We start from the raw sequence: 23,139 nt of genomic DNA, 5'->3' as shown, positions 1-23,139 counted from the left end.
TTCCTTTGTTCATGAATAAGGTAGTAAGTTCTACTTTTGCCAACACAGGCCTTCTGGATTTACAGCCATAAGTCAAAGAAGAAGCCAACATTTTCATTTCTATCACAAGGAGAGAATAACAGCAGTGCTGAAGTTTCACAGCATCATCTCAGGATGAAGGTGAGGGCTGCTACAGCCATTCTCCTTTAAACAGAAGCAGTGACTCTGATGAGTTAGCTTAGCTTATTACAGCTAGTCAGTAAGTCATTATACTGTAGTTGCCTATTTCTCAGTTATATTGATAACCCACATGCATACCTTTAGTGTATAAACCCAACAGCAGCCCTAACTATTGAGACGTCACCCTTCCACAGCTGCAGCTGATTAGACTATGAGTGAACCAAGCTGGACGGTCCATTCAGAGGGATTATCCTTTGAAAGCTTCTCTTTAAAGAGTTGGCTTTTAGCCATGCATTGGGCCAGAAAGCACACAGCCACCTAACCAAATAACAAGAGTACAAAACCACCGAACTCTGGCAGTCCAGAGCAGCAGTCCCTAGTGGGAGAAGAAGGAAGCTGAGGAACAGTAGTGGACTCCTGCCATATTCCCATCGCTCCATTCCCCTGAGGCAAGCGGCCCAACTGCACATCTTGGCTCTGCAGAGAGGTTGGGGGGTGGAGGCAGCGGGAAGAGTCTTAGCTTTGAAATGTTATTATCATGAATTGGATTCATTCTCACTGAATTCTGACTTTTTCATGTATGTGATTTAAAGTGATGTAAGATTGTTATTATTTGAGAGTGACTTAGAAAAGCCAAGGACTGTAAGAATTTTGTCTGAGTACAAGGGGAGGGTCTCCACACTGAATATAACTAAAAAAAAAAAAAACAAAACAAAACGAAACAGGAGGCAAAGGATAAAGTTACAGTTTGGTTACAACACTACTTATACCCATTAATGGATTAGTTATGTACATGGCTAGGTTTGTTTAGAAGCTTACTGTTTGCTGTTTTGAAGAGAAAGTATTGGAGAGAGGTCACAAGTGACATTGGGAAACAAAATTGGAGGGTACTGCAGTATTTCATTTGAGAGATAATTACAGAAATGGCAATGAAGAAACATGCTTTAGAAGGTATAGGATTTGAGGAGAGATTCACAGTGGGAGCAAGGCAGAGGGAGGTATCAAGGACTTTTTATGCATCGGCCTGAGCAAACAGGTAGAAGGTCTTGGCAAAACTGTGAGCTGAAGAACCCTCCAGGAGAAGCAGCTTTGGCACAGGGAGGAGAGGGGGATCTCTATTAAATTCAAGCCTCAGCGAGTCACTGAGGCTACTTTAAAACAGCCTTCCAAAGAGCTTTGGATTCTTTGGGATATGTCAATGAAGAGAAGGCAAACTCTGGATTCTGAGATGTTTTTTAAAAACTGACATATGTGTTGGCTGGAGTCAAGTTTTCGGTTAACTTGGGAGCAACAAAATATCCTGTGACATCTCCCTACCATATCCACCTATATAAATGTGGATTGGGTTCTTTAAAAAAAAAAATTTCTTTTTATTGATTTGAGAGAGACGGAGAGAGAGACAGAGACATTGATTTGTTGCTCCACCCACTTATGCATTCATCAGTTGACTCCTGCATGTACCCTGGCTGGAGATCAAACCCAAAAACTCAGCACATTTGGACAATGCTCCAACCAACTGAGCTACCTGGCCAGGGCTGGATTGTGTTCTGATGGAGAAATGGCATACTCATTCTCTCTCTCTCTCTCTCTCTCTCTGTCTGTCTCTCTCTCTTTCTCCCCCTCCTGTGTACATCTGGTGCTTCATTCTCTAGGGAAGGCCTTGCTCTTCATACCACCAAATGTTTGCCTTCTCTTGTCGACAGATGCCAGCCTCTAAAGATACTACTTAATGGCTTCAGAGGACCTCAGAGCATGACTGTGAATAACCATCATCCCTGACAACAAGCAGTGAAACTGCACATTCATTTCTTCATGTGCAGAGCAGAAACATCTGCCTAAAGCCACAAGGGCTGGGTGGATGCAGGCAGCTGTAAACCCGTGGGGCTCATTCATCTTGACACCAGATTGCTACAGATGTTTCCAGCTGCTGAGAGCACGTTCCAAAACTCATGGCCTTCCATTCAACTAGGACTGGGCAATGGGTGACCCTGAGGATTCCCCACATGAGGCAAGACCCACCTCTTGCCTCAGCAAAGCTAACACAGGGATTAGGTTTAAAGTGTCAGAGTCTTGAACGAAAGGCAGTTTTTCTTGGCTGCTGCTACTGAGGTTATACTCCCTCTGGCCCTGGATTTGGTGATAAAGAACCGGTTATACATGGTGTAATTTTCAAAGTGCTGCCTCACTACTTAAATCAGCAACATAAACATGAGATGACTCGGTCACAAGGTTTTTTCCTCCCCAATAAGTCAAATGCATGTAGGCTTTCCAAGCAGCTGTTAGTAGGAATTGCTATTCAGATCTTCACAATTTGTAACCAAAATGAAGAAGAAATCCTGCAAAAGAGCTGGGTGGAACGGCACTGTAACTAACTATGGTTTCTAAAGTCCTTCACAATGAAGAAATTTTATGAAACAGCATTATGTGAGTACAGAATCAGTAAAGATAAATACCATTTTTTTCCCTCAAACATAAGCTAAAAGTGAAATTCTACTATTTGCTTTCAGAGAAATTATTTAAAATTATTACTTAATCAATGTCAGTTTCCTGGGCTTGAAAATTGCTCTAAGGCTATGTAGTATGTTAACATTGGAAGTTCGCTGAATGGTATGTGGAAACTCTATGCACTATTTTTGTCACTTATCTGCAAGTCTAAAATTATGCCAAATTATAAAATAAAATTTAAAAAATTAGGACTCTGTTCATTGGTCTCTGCCTTTTCTCATCCACGAGCTTCTCTCTCTGAAAGTACTCTTTCCCATTGATAAAAAAGAAGAAAATGTATCTGATCCATTTTGGGTGGGATCATTAAAAAATAAATGAGGTGGGCACTTATATTTTATATCAGTGTGAACTTCGTAGTAATTGATCCCACAGGATCAATTGATCTAACAGAGCAACATCAGCTGTGTGAGAAAGATCCTCATTTTTACTTTCAAATGGAAAAAAGCCTGGCTGATCCAACTGTGTTTGGCCTTAGATCCAAAAACCACTGCATCATCAGGGGACAACCAAACAGATGTGTGTCTACTTTACTAAAGTGTTGCCTTGCTGTGGAAAACACAGTTTCATCACATTTGGATCTAAATTGCATGATGAGTGGATTCTATCACTCGTATAGTTTTTAAAACCATTTTTATTGATTGATTTTAGAAACAGAGAGGAAAGGAGAAAGATAGAGAGAAAAACCATTGATTTGTTGTTCCATTTATTAATGCATTCATTGGTTACTTCTTGTATGTGCCCTGATAGCGGATCCAACCTGCCACCTTGGTGTATTAGGATGATGCTATAACCAACTGACCTACCTGGTCAGTAGGCGAATGAATGCTACCTCCCCTCAGGGCAATAAATTACAAAGGGAAAATGGTGAGGAATAAATATTCAATTCAACTTCCTAATCTAGGGCCAATCCTGCTTTCCAAATAGATGTCTGGCTGAGTAATTTGAATTTGAGCTTTCATTGCCCCGTGTTTCCTGGGTTCCGTCATTTTATCTTCCCTGCATCAGAATGAATTAAGCTGCCACCATTTCATGCATAGATTAAGTTCAGTCCACCTTTACCCCTTCCTTGCAGAGGAGACTTACAACAGGGGCGATTGGCGAATGTGAAGTGTGCTGAACACCCATCTTGGTGTCGCTTCTCTAATTCTGCTGATATAGTCTGACCTAGGTTAAAATTAGGCACCCCGTAGAAGTTAAAGACACTGGTGGAATGTAACCAAGCCATCATTTTTAATCAAGACAGCTGCAGACAGATTTTATCTTTCTGTTTTCATGCTTTTGCAATATGTAGTTTTATATCTTGCCAAAAATTCAGGGGAGTGATGTACTTTGTGAGCTTTTTGTGTGATAGTCCTGGTGAGATCAGCCTCTGATGAATATCAATGGCTGTGAAAAGCCTGCATCTGGAAGAGTTAATCCTTGGGCTGGTTGAAGCCTGCACGCCACTCCACTCGTTCTTCTCTGCCTGTGAAATGCAGTTCCAGAAGCGATTTGTCAGGAAACAGCCTATTGTGATTTCTTAAATTATTAAATGTACTTGTATAATTTTAAACGATGTGTTTTGAAAATTAGTTTTTTATGTCCTGAATCTCTGGAGAGAAAAAGATAAGGATATAGAGGTGATGGTTCTTGATAGGGTCAGGAAAAAAGTGCCGTTCAGTTGTTATCTACAAAGAAGTAGTATCCATCATCCTGATAAAGTTCAGTAAGCATGAACTCTAAAACCACTACAGAGTGGAGGTTTTGGTTGTGTTCTGCGTGAGACCCAGAAAGAACACTCCATGGAGAGTCAGGGTGCCTGCATGTTACTCACTCCAGCAAACGTTCCTGGTGCTGATTCTATGTCAGGCACTCACTCTTTGACTTGGGGTCCGTCATTTTACTACTCCGGGCTTTAGCTCCCTCATCTGCAAATTGGGCATAAATCCTGCCCTGCTGACTTTATACCACCACAGCTGGGACAATCAAGGGTAAAGAATAAACTGCTAAGCATTATAAGTCTTCTGGTTATTATTATTACAAGTAAATACAACAATTTCACCTGTTCTGTAGATATCTTTGATCCCCACAATAAGGTAGGACAATAACTTTAAAAAAAATAAATTATGCAATATTTAAGTTACTCTTTGTCTCAAGCAAGTAAACTATCGATATTACTGTTGTTCTAAGACACCTTCACTTCTACTTACACCCCAATCCTTGGAGAATACATGGAGCATTTAAAGAGAAAAGACAATAAAGTTGTATTTATTATGATTTGATTTCTACTAATCTCTTTAGAAAGCATAATGCTTGTCATAACACTCATCACATGTGTGATAACTCGTTTGATATCTGTTTTCACCACAAGACTAGAATATACATGAACTGTTCACCCATTCACTGCACCTTCACACAGTAGACACAAAAGTATTTGTTCAATGAATGAGTAAGAGCCTCTACACTTATAAGAGGAAAGTGGCAAATATTTATCCAAAACTTATATGCCAGGTACTTTCTAAGTGTTTTCATACATATTAACTCATTTACACCTCACAACTAGCCTTGGCTAGTGAGGCTCAGTTGGTTGGAGTGTCATCCTGTGGACTGAAGGGTCATGGGCTTGATTCCTGGTCAGAACACATGCCTGGGTTTCGGGTTCAGTCCCACGTCCAGGCATGTGTAACAGGCAACCGATTGATGTTTCTCTCTCACATCCATGTTTCTCTCTCTCTTCCCCCCACCTCTCTCTTCCTCTCTCTTTGGAATAAAAAAAAAAACAAAATTTTACAACTACATGAAGTATGTGCCAGTAGACCCACTTTCCAGGTGAACAAATGCATGCATAACACATTAACCTCACAGAGAGGCTAAGTGACTTTCTGAGGTTAAGTGGACGAATTAAGATGCGAATCAGGAAGGCTGGCTCCAGACACCCTTTCATGACTAAGCTAATGCAGGGTGAGCGTCTATGTACTCATCTGCGTGTGTTTCAAAGCTCCAGCCTCCTGACAATTGGCCATCGCCCAAATTGATTTAGCCTCTTGATATCTCTATGCCAATGTATGACACTTAGATAAGAGAAGGAAAATGGAAAAAGGACATTTAGAGAGGTTTCTGTGGTTTCTTAAAGACATTAAGACTTCATTTCTCTTTTCCTAGCACTCCTGGCTCCAAGGTATTTTCAAATTTAATGTATATCAAGCATACATTTTACCATCTGTTCATCAATCAAACCACAGAGAGCTCAAAATGTAGGACTAGAAAAGGCATAGAATAAGCCGGGAAAACTGACCGGAAATTGACCTGTCCATTAGACAACATTGTGCTGATTCATTGAGCAGTAGGTGGGGGAGGATCTGCTCCTTTGGGAAAAGGAAAAACAAAAAAGTCTACCTCAAAGGACTGTGTTAAGCCTTTAAACATAAGGTCTTATTTCATTCACTCAGTAAATTTTGGGGGGGTAGGTACTATTATTATCCCCATTTTATCTGAAGACATGGAGACTCAATAAGGTTAAGTAACTTGCCAGTAATCGGCAAGACTGAAATTCTAAACTAGACTGTGTTTATACCAGAGCCTCCATTTAATCTGTTTAACTTGTTGTAAATAAAGTCAACTACACAGAGGGGTACTCAAACCCAACTGTCTCAGGTTATAAGCATCCTTGTTGTTATTGTTATTTTTGCTTTGTTTGGCGTGGACAGGACAGGAGGTATGTGTGTTGAGAGGTAGGAGGAGTTTTGGGGAGAAATACAGTTTTGAAAGCCCTTACTGGTGCACCTAGAGGTCCACGCCAGTGACCAGGCTGCTGTGAAGCAAATCTCTCATGTGGCATATAATTCCACTCCTGCGGGAACTTGGGAAGCTGACCTGAGAATGTCAGTGCCGGGCCCGTCCTAGAGCCTCAGTTCATGTCTAGGCAGCAGCTGCTGTTTCTTCAAAAGAAGTTCCAGCTCAGCTGCATTCTGTCTCAGAATTATACATGACACTTTTGCTCTCCCAACTCAAAATTCAAGGGGAAAATGAACTGCTCCAGGTTCCCTAGCCCTCATTTTCAGGGCTTGCTCTATTTCCTTTTTCTGCAGCTGCCTAGACAGGGAGGCCTGGCTTCAAGCAGAAGAGACTCCCCTCCCCCATGAATGCTTTGGAAGCAAACTCAGAGTTCATTACAAGCAGAGAGGTGGAAGGGAATGGAATGGGCAAAGACACTTGATTTTTCTTGCAGAACCCCATGCCTGTGTAGGCAAGATGGGATTTGCAAGCCCACATGGGATTATCCTAGGTGCCAGCTTCAGCAGAGGGCATCCAAGTTTGCCACAAGCAAAGGCAGAGCGAGTGCTACACATTCCCCTAAAAGCAGATCCTGGCATTCCCGGGCAGAGAGTGCAGGAAGCCACCAAGGCCTGACTTCACACCATCTGCAGTAGAGTCTGAGGCCCCTGCACACAGTCCTAAGACAGTGCTGCTTCCATTTTCACCTCAGTCTAGAGCTAGTGCTCAGCCTCCTTTGCACAATCCACAGAGTTTATGTTCTACAAAAGGAGAAATTTCGGTCATTGATATGGTGCCAGTGTACAAGCATCCCAAAAGAGCACCTGGCTATCTCCTAGGGAAAAGGAATTGCCAGTGGGAATGAACCATGCCACCTGCCAGACAGTTCCCCTGTGGCTGACATCAAGCATCCCTTCAAAGTGCCCAGCTTGAAGAGGAATGTCTGCACAGACGGCCATAGTCTTTTCATGACTTGCTGCCTGTCTGCCCCAGTTATGCTCACGCTGCCTTAGGGTCAGTCCAGGTGGTCATGTCTCTGTGATAAGTAGGTGTGTGAAGCTGCTACTAAAATCTCAGATTTCCTGGCTAACTCGAAAGATGGATTTCATCCAATGTTTGGCTCTTCTCTCCCAATGCTCAAATTCAAATGCATAAAAGGAATGCACAGAACAATAAAGATTCTGTTCATATTTCGGTCTTGTCTTTGATCTAGTTAGAATCTGTGTTTCAGTACTGGGTGGGAAACGAATGCTGTTGGAATCTCAGTTTACCTGTCCGAGCTTATTTCCTGCCATGCCCTTCATGAACCCTTACAGAGGGTGCTTTACCCATTCTTCCATTTCTTTGGTTCAGTCGTTGCTCCACTCCTTCCTGGGTCGGGTTCTCCTGTAGATTCTCCAACCAAATCCACCTGGCCCCACCATGACTAACACATTGGTTATTACAGCAATGGGCCTGGCTACCTAACCTGAGCCCAGCCCACTTTTTCTTGCTCCACCAAGTGATTTCTCAACCCACCTCCATCTCCAACTTGGTCTAGTTTAATATTCCCAAAGTCACACTTTAGGCATAATTCCTCCTCTATTAATAGTCACTGCAAACTGAATGTTTGGTCCATATCTTTATTTCAGGCTACCCATGAAGTTGGCAGTTATTTCTTTATTATGGAGTAGGCACCATGATAGGGGATGTGTTGGGAATGTACCTGTGATCAAGCAGCTCACGATCTAGTGAGCTCGTGCTTCTCACACTCTGACAAGTGTATGGACCACCAGAAAATATTACTAAAATATATATTCTATTCTATTAATCTGATCTCAGTTGGGTCCTGAGATTCTGCATTTAAACAATTTCCCATGTGACTGAGATGCAAATTATACATTAAGTATAATTCGAGGTAGTAGAAAAGTTAATGAGCAGGTAGAGGGGGTGCCAACATAGGTACTTCTAACGTGGTCAATGATATTGCAGATGAGACCCAGAGGATGATTAAGAGTTAGCCAGAGATATATTGGCAGGTCTGTATGGAGAAATGAGGGGTGGCAGTGGCAGCTGAATTTCTATTCACTGAAATCCCAAAGCCCAAACAAAAGGAAGTACGTGCTTTATTTATTGAGGATTTTTTGCCAGGGGAGATGGCAACCCATCAAAGGTAATGGCTTCAGGTTGTATCTAAAATGGCTGGATGGCAGGTGCCAGGGCTCCGCACTCTGCCAAAGATTCCTGGGCCGCAAGACTGGCACAAATGCAGCACACTCAAGAGGACCATGTAGAATGGGACAATGGGCATCTCAGTGGTAGCCAGCTTAGATAAAGGACTGCCTGGGTTGCCTCTGGCACTGAGTCAAGTCCTGGAAGCTTTGTCAAACTCTGGGGAAGGGTAGAAAATCTCAGCAGTGTCTGAGGCTGGGTTTCCCGCCACCTGGTGGAAAGGAGACTGTATTCAGATATAAGGTAAAAAATTAAGGAAAATAAACATGACGTTCCATTTACACTCAGGTTTGCGTTCTTGATTCACACATCCTTCAGAAGCTTAAGAAATTCAAAATGGCTTAGTCTGTAGATGACATAAGGAGACACTCTGGCTTTAGGTCCATGCTATGAACGCCAGGACACGAAAGGGAAGGCCGAGAGTTAATGCTTTGAACATTTTTCACCAGCCCGAGGAACACTTTTGTCACCCTCACTTCAACTATGTTTCATTTGAGTTTACGACTCCAAAATAATGTTGTAAGAGGAACCACTTGGAAAGCACAGTTAATTACAGCAGCCAACACACCACCACATTGCCCCACAGTGAAATGTGCAATGTTTGGAATACCCCCATCTGAGGAGATGGTACATGCAGAGTGAAGAACAGTATCTCGAAGTAAACATCAGCTGAAACCTGATCTCTGATATCATTGGACAAGAGAATAAGGGGGGAAATCTCTCCTAAAAATATGTTAATCCCATTCAGAGCAACTTTTCAGAGAATGGGAAACAGTTCAGAGAAAAAAATATATCTTAAAACCATTAAAATAAACAGAGGAAATACTCTTGGAAGCTGGAACATGATTCGTTTTCTCATTTGCTGTGGCAGGAGGAGGAGGCTGGCTGAGCACTGGAGAGTCAGGAGTCTGGAAAGAGGAGTATGCAGGTGGATGCTCTGCTTAGTCATGTACTTGTCTTGTATGGGAAGCTTGAGTCAGCCCCCCAGTGGTGGAGGGTTCCCAGTTTCAAGGTTACCATTCAAGGTCATGAGTCTGAAGTTTCATAACCATGAATTTAAAGGTTACTATTCAAGGAATAAGCACCATCACCAGTTAAAAGCACAAATGACCTCTCCCATGGTTCCTGAGAAACCAGGTATCAAGGAGGAGAAGGGTGTGTTGAGGATTAGATCTAAGGTGTCTGGGGCAGCAAGATCAGTGCTTGCAGCTCAGAAGTGAAAGTAACAAAGTTCTAAGGAGCCTTTTTGCTCAAACAGAGTTCCCTGGTGGGACCTGAGGATGTTAATTGTCTTGCAGGAAAATTCCCAGAGTGGTTTTTTATTTTTTTCATTTATTTATTTTATTATTTCTTTTATAATCCTCACCAGAGGATATGTATTTTAAAGGGGAAGGAGGAGAGAGATAGAGAGAAACATCAATGTGAGAAGAAAACATAGATCAGTTGCGTCCTGTACATACGGGCCCTGACCGGGTATTGAACCTAGGTATGTGCCCTGACCAGGAGTTGAACTCATAGCATTTTGGTGTATGGGCTCCAACCAACTGAGCCACCTGGCCAGGGCCCCAGAGTAGTTCTTTAACCCCCTGCCTGATCAACTTTTCTGGATTTGAGGAGTCATTGCTTCTCTCTGACCATTGACTTTCACCATCCTTTGGCCAAGCACACCTTCTCAGGTTGGCTGGGGGAGCTTGGAGGAATTGCTGAGACACGAGCAGCCAGCATCTGAGTCTCCAGCCTCTTCCTTCCAATCTTACATAGATACAATCTTGGTCTGTGACTCTTTCCTGACCCCCAAGAACAAGGAGGAAAGCAGCTCCCGAGGGAAATTATAAGTGACAAATACTTAGGGAGCAGTGATTTTCAAACTGTGTTCCTCAAAGCTTTAGGGTTCCACTTTGTGAGTGAGGGAGGTGCTGCCCCCTGAGGGAGTGGGGGCAGGGCGCGGAGCCTTGTGCCCACTGCTGCAGCCAACGCAGATCCAGTTTCACTGATTTTATCTGAGGTTTTATGTCTTCGTTTGTTTAAAAAATGTAAACAGGTTTAAAACCAGTAAAAGGATGTGCTATCAATAACATCATACCGTATATTTCATAATTGAAACAACAGAAGGGTTGAAGCCAAGATAGAAGCACACTGTGTCCAGGTGGAATTCAAAGGAGATGGAAAATTTCTAAGGTCAGCATAAGACACAAAAGCTCACAGGGCCAATTATTTTGCCTATTAAGTGAGGGTTTTCATGCTAGTAATTTTTTTTTTAAGTATTTTCTATAAAACTAGGCACAACCACTCCCGGCTCCTACCATAGTGTTAACCTTCTGAACCCTCCTGTTCAGGACATTACCCATGCGGATTCTGTTCCACAGTTTGTTAAGCTGCAATCCTGCTTTACCAGGAAAAAATTTCCCAGTCTAGGATCAGATTTCACCTCAGACTCTTAAGCCCTGTGAATGTGGCCCCTGCTAATTTAGCCATTCCTTAAACAGGTTCCTCCACTTGTAAATGACTGGGATTTTGTGCATAGCTAGAAAAACTGATTTCTGTGACTAGTGGGAAAATCAACATTTGTTTTTAAAGAAAGAAATTTCCACATTTCAATATGGTCTTTCCACCATGGAAAGGACATTCTCTATATTCCCTAAGGAGGAGATGCTAGGTCAACATACAATTAAAAAAATAAACAAACAAATCCCATGAATCACATCTAAAGAATCAAAAGTTAAGCAAACAACATCATTTTTTTTCACATAACTAGACACGTGTGGTTCTATTTTAGTTGTTAAATCTAACTGCTGAGCTCCTTGAGATTTAAGTGATTTAATAAACACATTTGAAAGGCTATCCAAGGATGAAAGTGGAGACAGGGAAGGGGACAGATTAATCTCCTCGGATGTTCCTTCCCCCATCTCCACAGAATTCAGGGGGAGTCCAACCCCATAAAGAGGAGAGCCTCATGTACTTTCTAGAAAGACAAGACTTCCTTTGGGAAGTAGAGCTTGACCTTGAGTGGCAATTGGAGTTAACTACTATGGAGGGAACATGAGGACTAATGACGGAAATCTTTCTTGCAAACCGAAGGAAAACCCAGATAACTAACAGCACACAAGTCCTGTGTCTCCCCTCCTCACCCTCCCCTTCTTTCAGGTCCCCTTCTTGTCTGCTTTTAAAGTAGTGGACTCCTGTGACTGAGGAGGTGTGAGGTTGGGAAAGTAGCAATTTTGAAATGGAAAACTCTTAAGGCAGCCCCAGAGGAAGAAGGGAAAGAACATTCTTTTCCAAATGACACCAAGCAGCCTTAAGTAAATTTATTTGTTCAGAAAAGGTCAGTAAAGTCATGCTTTTCCCATTTAAAACTGTACACAACAGATCAACATGAGGGATAAACCCAGCTCCATGTACCAAGAGAACCGAAACAGGCCAGTTCCCCTGAACTCTCTTGGGTACCAGGCCAATGTGATACACACACAGAATTGAGGAGCTGAGCTGTCAGGCATCACGGTGCAGGGCAGTTTAGACTGAGCTAAACAAACTTTTTAGGGCTGGAATAAATGAGCACCAGGCTGGAAAAAGAAGGTAACAGCAGAAACAGTCCAACAGTCATTGGGCATTGTGCTGCATAAAAGCAAAAGAAATCAGGCAGTAAGCTGCCATTTTCAGAAAAAGAATGCAGGTACTCACACAACTAAGAGAGAAATTAACTAGAGGGAGGAAGGCAGCCTGTTATTAAATGTCCACAGGAAAGAGCAGTGGATCCAGGGTTTTACTTACAGTCCTTTCTAGAAATTTATTTATTTTGATCACCCAGCGAGATAGGGCTCTCCTTTGGCAATTCTGTAAGACGTCTTTCTTTCTGTGAACTGAATTTTCTTCCCTACATAATAACTCCATCAAACAATTGTCATGGTAGAATAATCTGTGTACTAAAAACCTCTATTTAGTTTTGTTGTCTTGGTAAAGCTTTTATTTTTACTGGTCTATTTTCCCTATGAGATTGTAAGCTCAAGAACAGGGAGCACTTTTTGCTGTTCTTTCTGTGCCCTGCAATGCCTTACCCTACGCCCAGCACATGGTAGTCAAAAATAAGTCTCTTCTGAACCGAACTGAATGCCAGCCAAGGTCTCATACCACTGACCTGGCGCACTCTCAGAGCAGGTAGAGCAGTCCCTCTGTATGCACAGAGGATGGCTTCCCGGGCCCCACTCGGATACCAAAATATGAGGGTGCTCCATTCCCTTATATAAAATGGCATAGTATTTGCATGTAACCTTGATGCATATGCGCATCCTCCCGTATACTTTAAATAATCTTTAGATTACTTATAATGCCTAATACAATGTCAATACTACGTAAATAGTTGTACTGTATTGTTTACAAAATAATGACAAGAAAAAAGTTCACTCATGTTCAGTACAGCCATCACCGTCACAGGCCTAACTACATGGCACATGTCAGCAGCAATGTAATACTATTTTCCAAATATATTCAATTCAGGGTTGGTTGAATTGGAAGCCACTGATACAGAGGGCCAACTGTACTGTCATTGATAATCCTTTTTATTAATAGAATGTTAGCTACTGAGAGTACCCTGAAGTCTTCTCATTTCTATCCAAAAACAGCATTGGAAATGCAGAGTTTCCAACTTAATAAGGGTGGGGGTTAAATTCTAAACTCTCCATTAATGAGTGTCCCTGGACACTGGTCCCTGGAAGATATTCCTCCTTTGCCCTCTCACTTCCGTCCCCTTTAGTGCAGGAAAAAGGGATATGGTATCAAAATAAGGCATCAGGAAAAGATGAAGTAGGAAGGAGAGAGAGAAAGCTGTTTTCCAACATTTGCTAAAACACAAAAGCATTTCCCAATTACACTGAATTCTCAGTTCATCTGAGAGACACAGAATGATGCCAGAGAATCAATTTAGAGACTTTCTTTTCCCTTCTTTCAGATTTTAATAGAAGTTAACATTTCCCTTTCAGGAAATTTTGTTCTCAAAGCAGGTTTGCTGATTTTCAATCAGGCATCTCCCAAATCTGAAATCAGAAATTGCTCCAGTTGGGTCTGTCCCATGTTATAGCCACGGCCTTCACCCACCTGGGGGCAGCAAGATGATTCCAAGCTGAGAGGCAGCCATGACTTAAGCCACACAGACGTGAAAGCCCGGTCAGATGTTCGGTGAAAGTGAGGGTGCGAACCTCATTTACTGTCACAAAAATCAGAGATGCAAAAAGTCTCTGAATTAACCAATCTCATGACTTCTGCCTTAAAAAGAGAAGTATTTCACTCACTTCTTGCCCCATCTCCACCCTTCCAGTTAATCAAGCCTGAATAAATTCCTGGAAGTGGAACAACTAAGGGAGGTTGCCCTGTGCATTGTCAAGGCCTTTAGAATTCCTGTGATTTATAGATGAGAAAGAAGCCTTTCTGTGCATGTGGAAGGTGCACGGGATTCTTAATTTATAGTTTAGGAACTGCAGGCTAAAGCAGTAAACCCGCTAAGCTACTAAATCACTGCCAAGGGTAACCTCTAATAGAGCCTACAGAGGTCAAGCAACCTTTTCTCTTCCAGTCAGAGTTCTTGGCTTACCCAAGGCATTTTTGGTTGAACAAAAGCTAAAACTACTTGAGTGAGCATCGGCTAACATGGGCAATTTGGTGGAAGAAAACAAGAGCAGGAAGTGTCATTCAGCATCATGAGGGAATGGAAATGGAATTGAAAAGTCCAGACCCATAGCACTCACTTTCTGAAGACACATTGTATTCTCTCATTCCTCACCTGGTGCACTGATTTCCTGGGCTAGGAATCAGAGGAGCTGCAGGGGCTCCGATAGGTGCCGATGGAGGTAGAACAGAAAATTTGGGGGAGGACAAGGCTGCCTTTAAGTACTTTTGCCTCTCCTGGAATTCTCCCTGCCCTTCTCACTATGTTGGCCTATGGTGTGCTTCTCTTTTCTGCGCTCATAGTATTTAATCTTTCACTACCCTCCTCTTCGCAGCACTCTTCTCTCTGCTCCTAGAACTGCTGGCTGTCCTCCAAACTGCCCTCTCCTCAAATTCCTGTACCAGCATCCCTCTACTCTGCCCCGTCATTAGATGTGACATCCCTTGCACTCTGTTCTAGGCCTTTCTCTTTACACTTAAGGTGATCTCAGCCACCCAGATGGCTTCAATACCTTCATATAATCCACCTATTGATTGAGTCCCAGACCTGTATATCCACTTGCCAGGTCCATAATCCTACTTGGAGATTTCAGAGGCACCTTAAAATCAACTCGCCAAACTTCCAGACCTCCGCCCCCATACCTTCCTCAAAGATTCTCAACCTCAGTAAATAGCTCTAACTCAGCTGCTGAAGCTGGAAACCTAGGAGTTACCTTTGACTTTTTCTGTCCCCTGCTCTACCCCCACATATCCCATCACTGATTCTCCCTCTCTAATCTACCTGATTCTCTCCACACTCGAGCTCAATCTCTGGGCCACAGCAGTGGGCTCCTGCCAGTCTCTGAACACCCATTTTTGCCCCTCCCCAAACTGTGGCCACAGCAATCCTTGACACATTCCAGGCCTACCATTCCACTCACCTGCCTTCAGAGGCCTATGACCATGGATGTCCATGGCACAGTCTCCAAGACCCTGTCACCGCTGTGAGCTCATGTGTCACTCCTGCCTCCCTCGCTGCAGCTTTCACATTGGCCTTCATTTAGTCATCCGGAGATGCCACACTTTTCTCTCCTCAGAGCGTTTGCACAGGTTGCTCTTTCTTCTCCCCAGACCACCTCCCTACCCTACCCTTTCCTCCTTACTGTATCGCACTCACCCTTCTGGTCTCACCTTAAAGATCAGTGCTCGCTTTGGCAGCCCATGTACTAAAATTGGAACGATACAGAGAAGATTAGCATGGCCCCTGTGCAAGGAGGACATGCAAATTCGTGAAGCGTTCCATATTTTTATGTTGTTTTAATTGCTGAGAGTTTATAATGGATTTAAATATTTTAATATTTTATAATGGTTTTTGACATTTAAAAAATAAATAAAATCAATCTGCATTTAAAAAAAATAAAGAAGGAACTCCTATCTTTCTGCGACAACATGGATGGAACTGGAAAATATTGTGCTAAGTGAAATAAGCCAGTCGGTGAAAGACAAATACCGTATGATCTCACCTATAAGTAGAATCTATTCAACAAAATAAACTAATGAACAAAATAAACCACAGGCAAGGAAACATGGAGCAGACTGAAAGTGACCAGAGGGGATGGGGAAGGAGGACAGTGGTGGAAAGAAGGGGAAAGGACTAGACAAAGAACATGTATGAATGACCCATGGACACGGACAACACAGTGGGAACTGACTGTGGGAGCAGCGGTGGAGGGGAGGAACGGGTGGAAGGGGGCAAAGGGGATAAAATGAGACAATTGTAATAAAAGAAACATGATTTTAAAAATATATATAAATAAATAAAAAAGAAATTTAAAAAAAAAGGATTATTTCTGAGCTCCCCCAGTTAGGGATGTTGTTTGGGAGTATTTGTGCATGTATTGGTATTTGGTGTTTTTGGTGCACTGCAATGTCCTCTGCCAACGTTTGACACCGGGAATGATTTATTTCACTTGTGCATTCACCCACTTGCACAGAGCGCCGGCTGAGCCTGGGTGCCACCCTGGCACTGGGGTTGCAGCATAGAATGGGAGCGATTCCTGCGCTCAGGGGATTTCCACCCTTTGTAATGTCTCACTTGCTATTTGATTTTAAGTTTGTGAGGATAAAGCACACATGTTTTGTTTAGCACACTGGCACACTGTCTGTCTGGCACATGTGAAATATTCAGTAAATATTTGCTGACTGTCTGGCCTCCTGAAGTTACTACTATAATGAGCACATCATATGGCAGGTAAATATGTATTGAATTAGGCAATTTCTTTTAGGCAATCATGTCCATAGAAAAAGGTATTATTTCAGATTATGATAATTTTCATTTTATTATTTGATTTTTAGTTAGGAATTATCAGTTCTCTTATCACTGTTAACTATTATAAATGAATAAAGGAACGAGAAAAATAATTTCAAAATAAAAACAATTTTAAGGAAATTGGACAGGATGATCTGAGATAAACCAAAGGGTTCTATGTCACATTATAGCACATGGTTAGAAAAGTCCTCTCCAAGGAGGGGGAATGAGAGCTGAGGCCTGGATAACAAGGAGCCAGCAATGCAAAACACCAGGGTGGAGGGTTCCAGACAGAAGGAACAGGAAGTGCAAAGGCCTGGAGGGAGGGATGTGAGTGTGTGTTGCAGGGGCCGAGGGGATAGTTTGAGAAGCGTAAAGAAGGCTAGGGTGTCTACAGCCGTGGGCAAGGGAAGTGGTGCCACGGAGGTCGGAGAAGCAGCCAGGGGCGTGCTCACAAAGAGGGCAGCAGGCCAAGGGAAGAATTTAGGACATTTTCTGATTATCGTAAGAAGATCTTGGGTTTTTTTTAAAGCAGAGAATAAACAGCTCTGATTTATAATTTTTAAGAAAATGACTGTCTGCTCTGTGAAGAATGGGCTAAAGATCTGTACCTGTCCTGGCATTAAGAACATCTTAGAATATCAAAGACTACTCTAGGAAAAAATGAAATTGTTTTGGTATCAAAAGTCTGACTTCATTTGGGGCTATTATATAATTATAAAGGAATTATAAAAGTATTTGATGGCTTTAGTCATTTTTGATGAGTTTTGAGCCCTAACTGACAACAGTGAGACAAAAATATCCCGCTTTACTGAACATTAGTCAGTTAAAGGGACATAGCTGTATTATCTAATTTGTTTATTTATTTGAAATCTATTTATTCACTGATCATTAATGAATATGACCCTTTGATAGACATTAAAAAAAGAGTCATTTCTGATAAACATCTTCCTTCAGCTGAAAAAGTGCATAACATTGTCCCTAGAGCCCTTCCTTTTGAGACTCACTGATGCATCTTACTTGAATCAAACTCATTATTTATGAGCAGTGAGCTATGCAGGAGAGGTGGGAGTCATCATCATGGACACACCTGTCTGTCTTATACCTGAAACTGATTCTCTCCAAGTTTTTTATTGTGTCATTTTAATAAATGTATTGCACTATTTTTAATCTGGAGCCTTCCTCTGAAAGCAGGGGACAATGACTTCCCTTAAGTCCTGCTGAAAACAAAAACACATCTAGAAGCTATGGAAGAACTGAAGCTACGCTGCTGTTTCTTAAATGAAGGAAATGGCCTGCTGAACTGGATGAACGGGGACCTCTCCCAGAGGCCCTCCTGGAAAATGCCAAATGCACTTTATCATTTCTTACTTAGTTGCCATATCATTAAGACATTGGGATGCAAGCCAGTTTACCTTTTAGAAGCCAAGAGCACTGAGAATTCTTTTCAGGAAGGGGCTGCACCATGCTCAGTCTCTCAGCTACTTCAGCTTGGGTAAAGGAGCAGAGCATTAACCTTAGAAATAGACCGAGCAGTAAATTCAGGGCATTAGCAGCAAGAAGGGAGTCAGAGCCTCATTCCTGCCTCAGTCTGGGAGCCCTCGCTTGCATACTGCTCAAAGCGATGTGTCCAGCCAGAGAGTATGGCTGGCTTCAGAGCTTCTGCTGCTGGGTTGGTGGGAGGAGGCCCTCATCAGTGACAGGAGGTTTGGGACCCCTAACAGGCCCATGAGGATGAGGTAGGTGCAGAAGCGAACTCTGTAGGAGATAACTGAGGGAGCCCTGAAAGATGGCAGCATGCTGGGCAGGAAGGAGTATGGGGGCTGACTGGCCCAAGACCCAGGGTCTGGTCGGTGGTCAGCATGGAAAAGGTGGACATCAAATAGTCAGACCCTATCACTGGTCTGGGCACCAGAAGGATGCCTCCGATATGGCACAAAGGGCAGACAAGGTGGGATGCCAGACTTAAGTGATGGGGTACCAACTAGGGTCCCAGACAAGATTCCACTTCCTGATCTTGGAATTTGGGGTATGAGGTTAGCCAATAATTAATACTGCTAGGAGAGTCCATCCTGCTACTAAAACCTGCAAAGAGCCTCTGGTGGGTCTGTGCCTATGGACAGGGTTACAGAGGGCTGTGGAGGAGCCCCCAGGGGGCAGGTACAAGGACAAGGCAGACCAGTCCTTGTATGCCAGTGCCTAACAAGTGCTTGGAATAGGTAGCTGCTTCATAAATAGTTGCTGAATTAATAATTGTTAGTTCTGAAATCTAGCTTTCTTAAGAAACCTATCCTTATGGGTCTATTTATTGGGCAATTTAAAAGGTTTACTTTGATAACATTCCCCTTTTCAAATTCTTCTGGTAAAAGCTAAACTATTTCATCAGAAAACTTTGAGCCCCACTTGGGCTTGTTTTTCTCACAAGCTGACAGAGTGCCCCATGGACCTACCTCAAAGGGCAGCTGCTGGGTCGCACTGCAGGAGGCAGGGGCTGCTGGAGGTGAAATGTACACCTGTGGCACCTGCAATAACATAGCGTCCAATCAGCCCGTGGTGAGTCCTCACAGACTGATAAGGGCAGCCACAGTCCATGGCTATTATAAGAGTCAACATATTTTAGAACTAAAGAAAATTTCATGGGCCCAAAGTGTCAATTATCTGAGGGGTGACAGGGAAACTGCGGCTGAAAAGTATACCGCTGTAGGAAGTCCAGAAACCTGCCTCTGACCTGCCTGCCTTAGGGCCTCCAGGGTCTTTATTCTGGGAGCCCCCATAACTTATTGATATGTACAGCTTTTCATTTGGGAAAAAAAACATAGCAACTACTTTGCAGAAACACAGTATCAATAATATTATTAGTAATCACCTTAGCTGATATATACTGAACATTTTATATGTATCAAGCCTAATGTATTATCTTATTATGGCCTCACAGTGACCTTATGATCCATGTCTCCTGGTCTTACAAAGAAGAAAGAGGGTTAATGGACCAGGGAGTAAGAAGGGAAGGCGACAGAGTCATAGGGACCAAAAGTGACAAGTGAAGACCAAATTACATTAATCTGCTTATTTGTTCAATGTGAAGCTACAGCGCGTTAGAGGTGGCTAGTTCACATACCCTCATATTCTTTTGTTTACTTTTTCCACCTTTTCTTCTTAACCAGTGAGATTTTCATCTTCAAAAGACACACACACACACACACACACACACACACACACACACACACACACAATCAGCCCTCACCACACACATGAAAATTATATCGAGCCATGTGACATACCTTATTCACAGGAGGTTTGTCCCCCTGGCATCCATCTGCCTAGTTTCAGCAGACCACAAGTCAAAGCCTAAGTACTGTATTGAAGGCACAGTCAGAAAGTAACAAAGCCATGTCTTGAAATATCTTATTTCATCCAGGCAGGGTTTCTTCTGCAAAGGCCTCATGCTCAGAGAGAAGCCAAACCTTTTGCTTCTTCAAATTATCCTTTTGATTTTTCCTCTCTCAGTCTTTGAATCTATTTGTCTATGACTTTATGCAAAGGTTTGCATGCACACGGCTGGAATGTGAGTATCACAGATGTCCGTAGCATAGTGAAAGAACCAAGTGCCAGAAACCTATTGGCCTTCACAAGCTGAGTGACCTTCAGAGACTCAGCTTCCTCACTTGGAAAAGAGGTAAAAAACATTTTTAAAAATATTGTGAAAGGTAACTGAGCTCTGTAAAGCACCTAAGCTATTGTAGACACTTAATAAATGACAGACATTGTCTATATCAATTGCAGAAAATCAAAGCTAGATAGGATATAATCCACTTAGAAAAAAGTAGGTGTGCGGTTTGCCCCTGACACTTATAGTAAAGACACATGTCATTTGGCATAAGATGTTTGATAAACCTCATTCAAAAACGAGCCTGCCCACAGATGGTAACTCATATCTGCCCATATGAAGGCTGAAGTAATGTGGTCATGCCCATCTACAGCTGACTGAGGGTCATCTCCGTCACAGGGCTCCTTGGCATGCGTGGGACCCAGTAAGTGCTGAATGCAAATATCTATGCTGATATAAAGTGCAGGGTCACAGATAATCCAAAAGTGCAGATACTTTCTAGATTATTCATTCAATTTCTTATTAATAATAGCTACCTTACAATGTGACTTAGGTCTTGGCTATTGCATTCTATATGAATATTTATCAATTGATGGTGAAAAGAAACTCATAACCTTTCTGACCTAGATAGGAAACTATCCTAAACTCGAATACCGTTGCATATTATTTGCAGGCTGAATAACTGGTGGTGTTCCACAACTATCTATTGTACTCATATTGTACTCCTATAACAATTCTGCGTAATAAGTCTGTGACAGGAAAACTGCATGAGTATAAACACTAAGGTTAAAAGCAATCAGTACTGCTGGGTAAATACCCCAAAGCATGTGTCCAACTGATCAACGGGACCCTGAGAACAGTGTTGTCTAACTGGTTTCTGCTACCATGGTGTCACCAATGTCACCATTGATCACAAAGGACACTGTGAAACCCTCAATGCAATTGTAATTTGTGTTCATTCAATCAAAACTGTCAACTGCCTGCTAGGTGCAGAGGACTGGATTTCCAATTCTTTATCTATAGCAGTCGTTCTCAAAGTACTGCAGGGATCCCTCGGGATCCTTTCAAGGGTACCCAAAGTTCTCCCCTTTCCAACTCTGTATCTGTATGAACCTGAACTTGAACTTAAAATACATATCGCAATAGATTGAAATGCAGAACACAAGAGAGTCCAGGCATTTTCTATTAAATCAGATAATAAAGAGTCATAGAAGCTAAAACAATGCCACTCTTCTTACTTGTTTTTTTTGGGGGGAGGAGAGGGTATAAAGTTAATTTTCATAAAAAATTATGTTTGTTACTTTGTGATGGGTTTATTAGTATTTTTCAATGAATTAATTAGTAAATGTTTTAAAAATATTCCCAGTTTAAATGTCTAATATGGTAACTGTTGATAACTCACATTAAAAAAAAAGGAGTTTTGAGATTTTCAATATTTGTAAGTATGAAGAAGTTTGAAGACCAGAGAAAACCACTGTAATTTTAATTGCTTCACAGAGCTTATCACTACCTAAAATTATACATTTTTATTTATCTGTTTTCTTCATATGCCAGTCATTCACCAAATCCATTCATCTGAAACATATCTTTCCCAGGATCCTTTGCCAAAGATGGGGAGGCACTGGCAGGAGCCTCAAGGAGGAGAGCAGAGCCCAGGTGTTTCTCTGCCTCTCTCTCCTCTGCCACCAGCTCCTCCCTGGTTCCAGTCCCTGCTGCTAGGCCTTCCTTGGTGCTCTTAGCTCCTGCAGAGCAGCCCTAGCTCCCAGGCTCCAGTAATCCCCTCTCTTCCTTTGTCTAATCCCAGGGTATAGTGGTTGGCAGCTCTGGTTACTATCCGATTGCTTCACCATCCCAGTTTGACTTTTTAGCTCTCCCTACACTTTGGGGGAAGAAACTTATCTCAGCTTCCTCATTTGAAAATAGGGATAATGATAGTGGTCAACCAGAGCTGCTGTATTAGAAAAAAGATGCATAGAACCTAACACACTGCTTGGCCCAGAATAGGTAAAAAATGTTTGTTAAAATTATTATTAGTATATTTTAAACTTTGTAATTACTGCCTTCCTTAATAAAAAGTATTGCTTTCAGCTGGTGTTTAAGTTCTGATTAACTGAGATTCTAATGGACGTGGAAATTATTTTTCCAAGATTACTATAATTATGACAAGATCAATAGCTGTTCTCAATTTTCACTTCAGTGGGAAAAGAATGTGCAGAGAATACAGCAGGAGACATTCTCCTATGCAATCAAACGTTGCAAACTGCAATAAATCAGAGGTCTTCCCTTTTCACATCAATGTGAATAGGAAATAAAGCTCAAATGTATTCGGCACTTAATTCTCTACCTGGAACTTGCCAAGAGCTTTAGATGCACTATGACACTTAATTTTCATAACCTTACAATGTGTATATTATTATTATTATTATTATCCCCTCCAGATGAAGACACAGGCTCAGAGAGGCTCAGGTTGCCAACATTACCCAGCCCATAATAGGAGGAACAGATTTGAACCCAGACTGAAGATAAGCCCTTACCTGTAACCCATATCTGAGAAAAAGAAATTAAACCATCCAATAGTTACTGCTTAGAGATTGTTTCCCAGGTGACTTGGTACCTATAATTAACATACTTCCTCAGATTTCTCTTCAATGGCATAGAAAGACAGATGCTCTCAGATATAGGCTTTTTCTTTCCCACTTAGGGAAGGCCAAACATAAACGATTTATCAGCAACTTTCTTCCCTCTGCTCCTGCTGGCCATGGGGGGATTCCCTGGCTGGGGCAGGCAACAAGGTGATGCTGGTGGTCCCCAGATACTGAAGTTCCATGGGCTCCCACACCGGGCAGTGGGGCTCCTTCATGCCAGCTGTTCTGGAAGCCAAGCAGGAAGTAGCCTGCCCTTGCTGGCAGGTTCCGGAGAGTGTGACACAGGGGTGGACAACAAAACAAACACACAACTACTG

General features: G+C 42.3%; 1 protein-coding gene and 1 non-coding gene across 4 annotated transcripts in view; one reads left to right on the top strand and one right to left on the bottom strand.

Annotated features, from left to right (window-relative positions):
* Positions 1–23,139, bottom strand: part of MOB3B (MOB kinase activator 3B) — a 179,994-nt gene that overhangs the window by 92,764 nt on the left and 64,091 nt on the right. The gene's annotated exons all lie outside the window — the stretch shown is intronic.
* On the top strand, positions 15,465–15,571 carry LOC129082480 (U6 spliceosomal RNA). The gene has a single exon (XR_008530417.1). It is a non-coding gene; the product is annotated as a U6 spliceosomal RNA (small nuclear RNA).

Source organism: Pteronotus mesoamericanus, unplaced genomic scaffold, assembly GCF_021234165.1.
Source record: "Pteronotus mesoamericanus isolate MK-2021 breed Mesoamerican mustached bat unplaced genomic scaffold, CSHL_Meso_final contig_124, whole genome shotgun sequence".
Taxonomy (NCBI): domain Eukaryota; kingdom Metazoa; phylum Chordata; class Mammalia; order Chiroptera; family Mormoopidae; genus Pteronotus; species Pteronotus mesoamericanus.
Note: the sequence above shows the minus strand (reverse complement) of the source record. Positions and strands in the feature narration are given on the sequence as shown.